The 12866-nt window shown below is 37.4% G+C and overlaps 1 long non-coding RNA gene across 1 annotated transcript in view; it reads right to left on the bottom strand.

Moving 5' to 3' along the window:
* LOC102020677 overlaps positions 1–12866 on the bottom strand; it is a 160951-nt gene that overhangs the window by 105353 nt on the left and 42732 nt on the right. Inside the window, exon 4 of the long non-coding RNA XR_260791.1 lies at positions 677–815. This is a non-coding gene — a long non-coding RNA (uncharacterized LOC102020677). The remainder of the gene's footprint in view (positions 1–676; positions 816–12866) is intronic.

Here is a 12866-nt window from a genome sequence, read left to right as displayed (position 1 = left end):
TATATATAAAGCTTTTCATATAAGAGAAATTATGCAGTATTCGAGCTTGTATGGCTGACATTTCATTTAACATGTTCTCACATTGCATCCATTTATCTACAAATGCCTCGAGTTTATCTTTCTTTATGGCAGCATAGTACTCCATTGTGTATATGTGAATTTGTTTCATTTATACTAAAGGTTTATTTAGATTGTTCAAAAGAAATTTGTGTTGTTTTCTGCTTCTTTTTTGTAAGAATCTTTTTGGTTTATGTCTTATACTGAGTACTACTTTTAAGATAATGATACAAAGTATAATTGTTTTTCTCTTATCTGGTTATGAAAATATATTTTATTTCTTAATAAAGTAAAAAATCAAAACTGGTTTTATATCTAGTTTTTGAAGCTTGACTCATAGCACAGAAGATACATAACAGTACAGGCTCAAGAGAAAGGAAATAAGCAGAGCCCCAAGATTTATTATTAATAATAACAGCATTGAATGTTATTGATAATAATATAAGTAATAGTAGCAGAAAACATTTATTGAGCTCTTCATAGATACCTGTGTCTAAATATCAGGCCTACCATTTGCTGTCAGCTTGACTTTGGAAAGTTACTGTGTTTGTCATCTAGGGCTACCATAACAAATACTAAAAAGTGAATGGCTTAAACAAGAGAAATATTATTAGCTCACAGTTTCGGAGGCTGTAGGTCTGAAACCATGGTGTCAAGGTAACATGTTCAGAGCGGGGTTCTCTCTCAAGCCTCTTGAGGGGAATCTTTCATCGCTTCTTCTATCTTCTGGTATTTGCTGGCAGTCCTCAGCATTCCTTCTGTCAGAGGAATCAGTCCAGTCACACGGCTGCCTTAACCCAGTGTGTGTCTGCTTCCATGCCCAGGTTTCCCCATTTTATGTATTAAATAGAGCCTAACCTAATGGCCTTGTAGAAATGTGATTACCTCCACAAAGACCCTATTTCTAAAGACATTTTGGAAATACAGTCGTAGTTGGAGATACTAGGTGTTAGGGTTTCAACAAATCTTTTGTGGGTAATGCATTTCAACCCACAACAGTTACCTAACCCCTCTCTTAACTTCATTTCTCCTTTATAAAATGAGGATTTGATACTGAAAACCCAAAGGTGCTGAGAAGATTATATCAGATAATATGCAAAGAGCTTAGCACAGTGCCTGGGACATAGCTGAAGAGCAGTAAATATTAGCTATTATTGTCATTAAAGTAGGGATATAGATCCTTAAAGCTCAATTTGTTTTGCTTTGCTTCACAGAGAAGTTAATATGGATAATATTTCTCCTCAACTCTAAAGGATGTAACAAGTTTTCTTAACAATGTAAGATGACATTTACATCTTGTACTTTACCAAGAACTGCATGTTTGAATAAAGTTTACCTTTTATTTTAATATTGGCATCTGTTTGTACCATGATAAAAATTACTTTGAATAAATACCTTATGCTCAGCCAGTATATAAACATTAAATATTAAAAACCTGAACAATTTAAATAATGTTAAGAAAGGCTCCTTCTAGATTATCCCTAAAATAAAACAAATGAAGGCTCTAAAATGTGATATTAATATCATTTATTCCCCTAACTGCGCTGATGTAGGTAAATATATTTCAGCTATGTGGACACAGCCTCAAACACTGAAAACAACATGCCTTTTAGATTCAAGTACATCTACAACTACATCCTTTATGGGCTCTGTGACCAGTAGAAAGGAATTCAATTTTTTTCATCTGTTTCCTCATCTGTGAATAAGGAAAATAACATCCAAAAGCAAGACAATGGAGTCATCAACAGGTGAGTAAATGAAATATCCTATGTACAGATGCTCCTTCACTTACAATGGGGTTATGTCCCAACCAACTCATTGTAAGTAGAAAGTACCATAATTTACACCTAACTTACTGACTATCATAGTTGTTTTTGTTTGTTTTGCTTTTTGGTTTTTTTCCAGTACTGGAATCGAACTCACGACCTTGCGCTTGCCAGGCAGGCACTGTGCCACTGAGCTAAATCCCCAGCCCCTGACTACCATAGTTTAGTCTAGTCTTCACATGTGCTCAGAATAATTGAGTCAGCTCATGTATCAGTCAGTGCTCACTAGAGAAACAGACAATGCAAGATATACAAATATACAAGGATTTACATGGTACATAAAATGGCTGTATGCAGTGTCGGGTGTGGAAGAGTGCAAAAGGGCTTTCTTTGTGCTGGAGAGCGGAAGGATTCAGTCAAAGGTCCAAGGCCTGGAGCTCACTGTAGTGTTTTTTATGAGTCCATATCAGGATGCTAAAGGGTCTGTGCTGGAAGGCTGAAGAGTCCTAGAATCCAGGCGATGATGTCCAAGGTGAGGATGAAGACCGGGGCTCCTCTGAAGAAGCAGAAGTGAGCCTTCCTTCTTTGTTTACCATTTACTCAGTTCGGCCTACAAGCAAGCCTGTTTGGTGCCACTCACATCCAGGGTGGGTCATCTGTCTTCCGTAAATCCCTTCAGCCACATCCAGAACTATGCTGATCCAGTGGCCGGAGGTATAGCTCAGCAGCACAGCACCTGCCTGGCAAGTGCAAGGTCCTGAGTCTGATTCCCAGTACTCCCTACTACACAAAGAAAACTGCTAACAGAACTATTCTGATTCAATTTAACTGGCCATTTCTTATGCAAGTTGACATAACCAGTTGACTATGACAGATCACAACTAGGAAAAATCATGTAACACTAGCATAATAAAATGTTGGATTCCTAATGTAATTTATTAAATACTGTACTGAAAGTGAAGAAACAGAATGGTTCTATGGGCATGCTTTCACAGCACTATAAAGTTAAAAGAAGTATAAGTCAAAGTATCATAAGCTATGGACTTGTATATACAATGGAACATTTATAGAGCCTTAAAATGGAAGGGAATTATGACATATGCTACAATATGAGTGAACCTTGAGGGCGTTATACTAAGTAACATAAAGTAGTAAAAAAAAAAAAAAACAAAACCACTGTATGATTCACTTTATATGAAGTACCTAGAATAGTCAAATCCATAGAGACATAAAATAAAATGTCAGCTGCTTGGGATAAAAGGGGATTGAGGAGCTATTGTTTAGTGAATATAAAGTTTTAGTTTTAACTTTGAAAATAGTTATAGAGATAGATGATGATGAGGTTGCATAACAATGCAAATGTGTTTAATGTTAGTTTCTATGGTTTGAATATGGTTTCGGTGTGTCCCCCAAGGCTTCATGTGTTGAAATATAGTATCTATTGTTGGGTTTTAAGAGAGTGGAACCTTAATCTGATTATGGTGTTTAGAGATGCCATACCTACAGAACCATGAGCCCAAATAAATTTATTTATAAAGTTGCCTGCCTCAGGTATTTCCTTATAGTATGATAAAACAGATGAATACATCAGTGAACTATACATTGTATATTTTACTATAGCTTTTAAAAAATTTTTTAAAAATTCTAAAAAAACAAGTACAACAATCTACAATTTAAGTAGAGCTCATAATTTAGATCCTGGTATACAGGAGAGAGCTATTAGGCACATTCCACCATTAACATTCTCTTCTCTCCCCCCACCAATAGCTGCAAAAGGAATTAGAGTATACATATAGCAAGAGATTCAAGTAAAAGAATGCAGATACTTCCACTACCCTTGATTATGAAATGAAGCCAAGTAGTTGAGCCACATTGGATCAGGAAATAAGAAAATTAGTCCATTTTCTGCCATTAAGAGCTTCTTGGTTACAATCATAGAAGACACTTAGTTTTTTAGACCTGTTTTCCAATCTGCAGATAAGAGAGTTGAACTAGATGATCCACATTAAAACCAACTCTTTACGGATTTTCATCATATAAATAAAGTCCAGATATAGCATTTAAGAATGAAGGGGCATAGCTTAGTGTGCCAATATTTCCTCTTTACATAAACAGGCAAGGGGAAATAAATATCTTTTATGACTGTGACGTGATACATTGGTCAAAATAAAACAAAGGCTAAAAGAAGCAATTAATACTGAAATGTCTCACAATTTTATGTTAAATTTTACTTTATTTAAAAGAAAGTTTTGCAAAATGAAATTTTCTAGAGTTCTTTTGTGCAATGCTTATATAGCTAAAGCTACAGTAATGTACACTTAAAAATAGTAAAGGTGGTAAATTTTATGTTATGTGGTGTCTACAACTAAAAAAACTATATAGGAACTTTCTTTCTTTAACCTCTTTACTTCTCAAAAACAATACCAGTGGTTTTCAAACTTTTTAGAACAACAAATCCATTCTTCTCAGAGAGTTTCATGGGGAAATAACTAAAAAATGGAGTTGAAAGTAGGATACTAGATGGGGGTCCTAAACCTCAGCTTTTTACCCTGGTTCTCCAGACCAGTCCCAGAGTCCTTGAATACTCTCTACTGCTCTAGTGAGTGGTTAGTTTAAAATCAATGCTGTATACTCTATAAAGAAATATAAATGCCTGCTCACAGTGTATGCAATTGGGAATTAATCAATAGTGGTAGAGCTTTACTAGCCTAAGCTCTACAATCCATCTAACCATTTATCATAAATAATGTATAAGTGAACTACAGAGAAGGTATTTCAATCTGTTTTCATGAAGAGACAAAAAATGTAATAGAAGTGAAAAAATGCATTTATCAATCCCAGAATCTAGCACAAGCTCAATAAAGATGTATATAATGACGGACTTCACAAAAGGACCCCAGCTCGCTGAAAAGCACAGCAGGAAGTAGTATTTCATTCATTCATTCATTCATTCATTCATTCATTCACAAACATTTCCTTATCATCAGCTGTATGCCAGACATTGTTAAGCACTAGGAATGAAAACATGAACCGAGGTACTCTGTAGCACAATGGATAGCTCATTGGACTTCTAGCGACAAAAACATGAACAAGACAGTCATTTCAGGGAGCTCGCTCTTCCATGTGAAAGACGTATTTCAACAGATCATTGTAAGGAAATGTGAGCAATGCAAAGATAATTATGCCTAAAGGTTTCAAACAATTACAAACCAACTGATAGGGAGCCAGGGAAGGTTTCCTGAAGAAGGCAATATGAGCTAGCCAGTCAGTGTGGGGGAAGGTCATCTGAGGCTTCCCCAAAAGAATGAGAGCACGTCTGGAATGGCTGGTGCACTGGTAGCAGAGAGCACAGATGAGGGAATGGAATAAACAAAGCTGAAGAGTAGGGTCATGGAGAATTCGGTGCACAAATAAGGCATGTCTGCATTTTCTGACCTTGGCTTTGTCCCATCCCAGGGGACTTCCAAATGACACTTCCATAGAGATCTGAATTCTCTAACCAGTACTTTATTCCTAGTGTGTGGAGCAAAGATAAAGAAAGTGGAAATAAAAAAGGGACATTTCACTTCCTCAGTAGAAACCACCGTAAAAAATTAAGCACAACATTTATCCATGCATGAAAACAATGATACTGTTCAATGAGGAAAAAATATGAGTTCTTGATTGTGTAAAATTTTAGAGGCAGAAACATTTGACCAGAAGGGGCCCAGTACAAACACCTACTCTCTTAACTCCCTGGACCAAGTCACATCCAGAGTGCTCGGGGCTAATCACCACTAGGCAGGTTTGGTCTCCGTACTTCAGCTTAGGTCCTTCAGGTAATCTAAGCTCCTGACTTCCCCTTCTTAGGGTACTCTGCTTCCTCACTTTATTTGAAGAAAATATTTACATATGATTCTATTTTCTTACTGAATATTACAAAACTCAGACTCAATCTCTTTTTTAAAGAGAATTTTAAAAGCAACAAAATAACAACATAGACAAAAACAAAACAAGGCAAAAATAATAAAATGATAAAGGGTTTCAAAACAATATATCTGGTAATCTGAACAATTAATTTGAAGACAACAATATGCAGTATAACAATAATTGTTGAATTTGTACCATCTTGCTTAGTGAAACTCTATATAATTTGTAGTGTTTTTTAAATTATTTTTTATTCTCTTTAACTGTTTGATCAATCTTGCATTCTTACATTTGGTAATCTGAGCAACTCCATTGAGGATAACAATATGTAGTATATCAACCCATCTCTTTTTATACTAGAATGAACATCTGAGTAATTCCCCTATTAGGAGGCTTTCTAGAATTTGAGTCAAAATGCCAACCACAATGGAGGGACTTCTCTTTCCTATATGAACAGTCACTAGATAAATATGAAAGAAGCATAGATAATAAAAATGATGGCCTGGGGTAAATTTGAATTAAATCCTGGCAATAAAGGTTTTAGAATCTTCACAACTATTTCTAACAACTAATATCTGTCTCTGTCTCATCTGTCTCTGTCTTTCTCTAAATTTACAATTTTTAAAGCTTTTAGTTGATAAAATCAAAGCAATGATTATTCCATGTGGTTCCAGTTACAAGTACTATTCTCATATAAGATGTGCCTCAAAAATCCAACAGCCCTTTTCAGTATATTCAGGCCACAGGTTAGTGAGAGAAGATAGACTTCCAGAAACACTGAAAACCAAAGCAAACATCCTTTTGATGTTAGTAAATTGATCTTCTATATGATGAGTTTTACTGGTTATTAGAGAGAGTCAAGCATTATTTTTCATTTCCCAAAGTTCTAACACTTCTCTTGTTGGAGGTATTCTCAATGTCTATTCATTAAAAAGGAAAGAAAAACGTTTTGAAGTCATATTTTTCTAGTTTTTTATGTACAGAAGAGCAAAACATTATGACTTCACCACATGATTTTGTATATATGACCGGGTAAATCTAAAACATTCTGACAAATTTAGATTTTTGTTTAACTTGAGGAAAGACTTAAGTGAAGTTGATACCAAGACACAAGTCAGGGCTTCTAGATTTTCAATAGAACTACAACAGACTTGTCTAATATGTGGTAAAAATGGAAAGACATGCTCAAAGTTTGAAAATACAAGTTCTAAGTTTCAAATTGAAAAAGATGACAGATACACATTCTCATGAATAGATGCTACCGTTTATTTTTTAAAAATGGATTTTTTTAGCAGTTTTAGGTTTACCACAAAGTTAAGTGAAAAGTATAGCGTTCACACACCCTTATGCTCACACACACACAGAGCCTTCCCACTATGTACCAACATTGGCATCAGGATGGTATGTTTATTCCAAGCAATGAGCCTACTTGGACACACGATTGTCACTCAGAATTCATAGCCAACATTAGGGTGTACTTTTGATGTTGTGCATTCTGCGAATCTTCACAAATTTATAATGTCATATCTTTTCTATTATAACATATGGAATAGTTTCACTGTCCTAAAAGTCCTCTGTGCTCGGCCTAGTCATCCTTTCTTCTCCCATAACCCCAGGCAAATCATTGATCTTGCTACTAACTCCATGGTTTTGTCTTTTTCAGAATGTCACATTGTTAAGATCATACAGTATGTAAAATTTTCAGATCATCTTCTTTCACTTAATGATATACATTTAAAACCCCTTCATGTATTTCCACTGTCTGGATGTACCTCAGTTTTATTTACCCATTTTCCCACTGAAGGACACCCTGGCTACTTCCAAGTTAAACAATTCATCTTCACACTCCATTTTTATAGAATGGTCACCTAAGATTGGTTGCTGTTATTGAATTCAGAGGACAGCCATGGAAACTCTTAACTAATATGAATCTCTTTCATCAACCATCCCAATGCAACTTGGAATGGTTCTTCAAATAGTTCACTATTTCATCAGGCAGCCCATGATGTATCAGTCAGTGCCTACTAGAGAAACAGATTTAATGCAAGATATATAAATTTTTAAGAATTTACAAAACTGGCTTGCAATGGTTGCCCTAAGAGTCAGGTGTAGAAAAGTGCAAAAGGTCTGTCTGTGCATTAGAGATCTGAAGGGTCTAGCCAAAGGCCTGGAGCTCACTGCAGTGTCCTGCACAAGTCTGTATCAGGAAGATGAAGGGTCTGCAACAGAAGGATAAAGAGTCTGTGCTGGAAGCCGGGAGATGACGTCCAAGGTTGAACATGAGATGGAGCTCCTCCAAAGAAACAGAAGTGAGCCTTCTTCACTTCCCATTTATCCCATTCAGGCTGTAAGCCTATTGTTTGGTGCCACTCATAGCCAGAGTGGGTCTTTTGTCTTCTGTGGATCCATTCAGCCACACTCAGAACTATGCTGGTCCAATGTAGTTGGGCATTTCTCATTCAAATTGACACAATAAGTTACCTCTCACACATGATATCTCTAATTATGTATCATTAAAAAGCCCTCTAATGGAGTGTTTTTCCTATATATCTCAAATTAAATCTAGTTCTTTTCTTTGTGTATCACTAAATATATTTTTACATCAAAAATCAGTGTTTTTTATATTATTTTTTAAAAGAACAGAATTGTTGGTTTTGTTATCATTTATGCACTTATGACACTTATTCTCTTATGATAATCACAATTTTCAGGCTACCAAAGTGTCCCCTTATACACCCACCATCCCATCTAGCCAAGCTTTTCTCTTGTTTTTCTTCCTTAAAAATAAACATTGGTACTAGCTGTGGTGGGGCATGCCTGTGATCCTAGCACTGAGGAGGCTGAGGAAGGAGGATCACCACAAGCTCAAGACCAGCCAGGGATACACAGCAAGACCCTGTCTCAAAAAACGAAAGCAAAAAACAACAATATAAAGATAAGCATTGGTAATTCCTTGAAGTTTTTCTTGAATGTGTCCCCCAGAAGTTCATCTGTTAGAAATTTAACTTCAAATTTGTGTGTTAATTTTATTTGGAGGTAAGGTTTGGGGGAGGTAACTAGGATTAGATAAAGAACTGAGGGTAGGGCCCCCACAACGGCATTAGTGGCTTTATGGGAGGACAAAGAAAAGTCTGAGCTAGTACAGCTGCTGTCTCAGCTTGTGACGATGCCTTCTGCTATGGTGTGATGAAGCAAGAAAGCTTTTGCTGATGCTAAGCAGAGCACACCATGCTCTTACACTGCAGAACAAGGACCCCAATAAATATTTATCCTTTAAAAAATTACCTGGTCTCAGGTATTTTGTTATGGCAACAGAAAATGGACTAAAACATTCTCATTATTGTGAGTTTCCTCCCCACCCCATCATGTGGTTATCATCATCTAGACATTTTTTTTTTTTTTTTGGAATCTATATTCCTCCTCCAGAATTGGGCACAATCTTCCCTGAGTATGTAGGAGCGAGAAAGAATGATCTCTCAAGTGGGGTGTATACCTTCCAATTGCTGCAGTTGGAGGCTGCATCAGCTTTTCAGCCACACCACTCTGAGACCACATTAAACCTAAAGTTAATTAAAACTCACTCCTTCCCCATCTGCTCTGCTCTGCCTCCTTACTTTATCATATTTTCTCTTTTAAATCTCATCCTGTTACAGTCCACTGTATTAATCTGCCTAGATAATTTGGAAACTGCATCTACTCTCCAAAATGTTAGCTCTTTTTCCCTGTTTTGTCATATTTGTGGTTTTGATCAATTGTATTTAATTAATTCATTCAAGCAACCAATATTTATTAACTCTCAATTGTAGTGCCAGATTCTGAAGTCAACTCTTAGAGATACATAGCAAACACTGGTCCATATTCTTAGAAAATATAGCCTGGTGCAAACGGTTGATTATAGTTGATCACATGAATGAGTAAGTAATTAGATACTGATACCATTGTCTGGAAATTTAAAACTACAATTTTATTAGTGATCATAAGCAAGTAATCTAATGTGTATTTGGCCAGGGGTTGGTAAGGAAAGACTTCCCTAGAAGGTCATGGTCCAGCTGAGACAAACAGAAGTTAACTAGAGAAAGGGATGCAGCTGGAGGGCAGCCTTCCATCTAGAGAGGGAGCCTTAAGAAAGGCCCCAGAAGAGAAGGAGCATAGTATAATTTAAGGACCTGATGAGCTGTGTGTTTTGCAAGCAGAACAATATAATACAGGACACATATTTTGTCATATTATTTATAATAGTCACCCAAAGAGTCATATACAAAAAGAAAGTGCATGAAATCTGTCTGTCCACATGCTAAAAACCAAAGAATCTAGCTGAGGGCCTAGATCCCATGATAATGTCCTGAATAAGTCCAGTTGAAGACCTAGAGCCCATGACAGTGCCCCCTACATGTCTAACTGGAGGCCAAGGGCCCATGACAATATGTCATGCAGGCCTGTTTCACAGATCTGCGCTGGGAAGGCCCAAGGGTCAGTGGCGGAAGCTAGAAAGTCTATGCCAGTAGGATGAAGGATCTGTGCTAGCAGGATGAGGGATCTACACTGGAGCAAGGAAGCGATGCTCAAACTAAGAACCAGAGCTCCTCCCTAAAGTACCACAGCCATTGTCAGCAAAAGTGAGGTCCTGAGTTCCTCTGACAATGAGGAAAGCCAAGTTCCCATCAGGAAAGCCAACGTGACAAGCTTCTCCAGGAGACTGAGCAGTGCACCATCTCCCCGCCTCCCCCCCTTGGAGCCAGGAAGCGATGTTCAAAGTGAGGACCAGAGCTCCCCTCAAGTGAATCGAAGCCATTCTCAGTGACAACAAGGTCCCGAGCTCCTCACACAATGAGAACTGTTCAGTTCATCAGGAAAACCAGCATGACAAGCTCCTCCAAGGGAACCAACAGAGCCTTACAGCCTCTGACAGCACCCAACAGCTTCCACCAGCTCCCAAACAGCCTCACTAACAGCCTCTTCTTCTCTAGTTTTGCCTCTTATGCTTCTGGCAACAGTCATCTGTTGGGCATCCCACACCCAGCACCACCCTGATTCAGTTCAGCTGGGTGTTACAAGTTGACCCCACCAGTTGTCAACCTACCACAAGGCCTTCATGTCTGCAATGCAGAACAGTGCTCTTGGGAGGAATCACACACGGTAATGTTACAACACAGGCAAGGCCTGATCATGTAAGGTCTTTGTAGGCAGGATTAATGTATAAGCATTCTCTTCACAGCCTATGAAGAGTCTCGCCAAAGAAGACTATTACAGATTTTGTCTACATTTCTCTAAATTTTCCAAGCCTCTCCAATCACATTATTCAAGTCGAAGCCCTTGAGCTTGCTGTCAAGGGTCCTCAAACTTGATTTTCCTGTCCACATGTATTTCCTACGGTTGACTAATGTGAGTCCTGTGTTCCTGTAGAAGGCACCCACTAAGTGATTTATTTTTTCTACCCTTCTGCCTTCACCCACAATGTGCTACCTCTCTGCTCCATCTTCACCGATGATCCATAAAACGGATACATGGTGAAATGAATGACTACTGACCATGTCCTCATGGTGAGACTGTCATTTCCCAATGAGCAGGAAATTGTTTTTTTTTTTACTTCTTTTGAATGTTATATAGCTTCTATGTAATTTCACTACACAGTAAATAGTTAATTCATGTTTATAAATTACATACACAGTCTTTCTTGAGGAGCTCCCTACTGAATAAGATTATTGCTTTTGCCTACCACTGTGTCCTATGTAGTAGGTACAACAGTAATCTGACGAGATCGGGCGCGTTCAGGGTGGTATGGCCGTAGACTACAACAGTAATCTAATGTGGATTTGGACAGGGGGGCAGTAAAGAAAGGCTCCCCTAGAGAGGTGATGGTCAAGCTGAGACAAACAGAAGTTAACTTGAAAAATGCCTGATGATCTTGAGATTCAGTTTCCCTAGAATAAATGCTGTGGAACTTTCTGTGTTTGGATACTTTATACAATACAAAGACATCCAACTTCCTCTTCCTCAATGCTTTAGGGTAGCATTTTCCAAAAACTACTTCTCATCATTTTTTAGTGATAGCAACAGAAATTACTTAAAAGGAATTCCTAGGCCATATGTTTGGGAATATCACATTATATGTGAAGTCAAATTGCAGAACCTCTCAGAGGATTAACTCATCAGTAAATAGTTTAATTGTTCAAGTGAACATCATATGCATTCAGTGATTCATCTATTCATTTGACAAGAATATTGTGAATCTACCAAATACCAAACAATATATGAGATGCTATCAAAGGTGTTCAGCTCCATAAAAAATAAAACAAAATTCAGCTTCAATTCAAATTTAGCTTTAAATTTAGTTCTCTAATAAATAAAGCAAAAACAAAACCCAAAACCAAATGAACCACATAAACCCCCAAAAAACAACTTGTAGTGTTTCTTCAGTTCTGTGGTATATATATATATTCCTATAATGGTTGATTTCAAGCTACCAACATGACACTGTTTACTTCAGAATAGAGAAGAGATGCCCACAACCAGTATACAGCAGCCAGTTCAAGCTGGCTGTAGCTCACCAGCAGGTGTTAACCAAAACTGAACAGAACAGCCATGATCTCTACCCACAGAAATTTTGCTAACAGCAGAAAACAAACAAGTTAATAAACCAGTTGACTGAAGAGGATGATCAAGAGAAAAAATCAAAGCTAGACAAATCAAAAATCAAAGATAGACAGCCACTTGCAGCTGGTCACGTGGTCACAAGAGTCCTCAAATGATGGCCATTTAAGCTGAGAACTAAGTTATCAGAAGGACGCTGTTAAAGGAGAAGGGAAAGGAAACGTATTACAAGCAAGAGAAACAACATACACAAAACCTTTTATCTAGAAAGAGTATAACCTGTTGAAGGACTAAGAAGCCCAGCTCCCTGGAGCGGAGTAAGATGTGAATGACAAGGGAAGGAGTAGGAAAGGCAGGCATGATCTAAGTCCTCCCTCCTAGGAAGGAGTTTGAAATTTAAAATGAAAAAGCATTTGAATGTCATGTTTAGGTTTTTTTAGAAGTGTAATAATATTAGCAATTTTACAAAGTCATTCTGAAGTCCACGTGGAAAATGACCTGCAGCAACTTCCACATTTATTTGACCTTAGATCCCTGCTTTCTCCA

Source organism: Chinchilla lanigera, unplaced genomic scaffold, assembly GCF_000276665.1.
Source record: "Chinchilla lanigera isolate Chin_1 unplaced genomic scaffold, ChiLan1.0 scaffold00020, whole genome shotgun sequence".
Taxonomy (NCBI): Eukaryota; Metazoa; Chordata; class Mammalia; order Rodentia; family Chinchillidae; genus Chinchilla; species Chinchilla lanigera.
The sequence above is the reverse complement of the archived record's forward strand: the minus strand, read 5'-3'. Positions and strand labels throughout refer to the sequence as shown.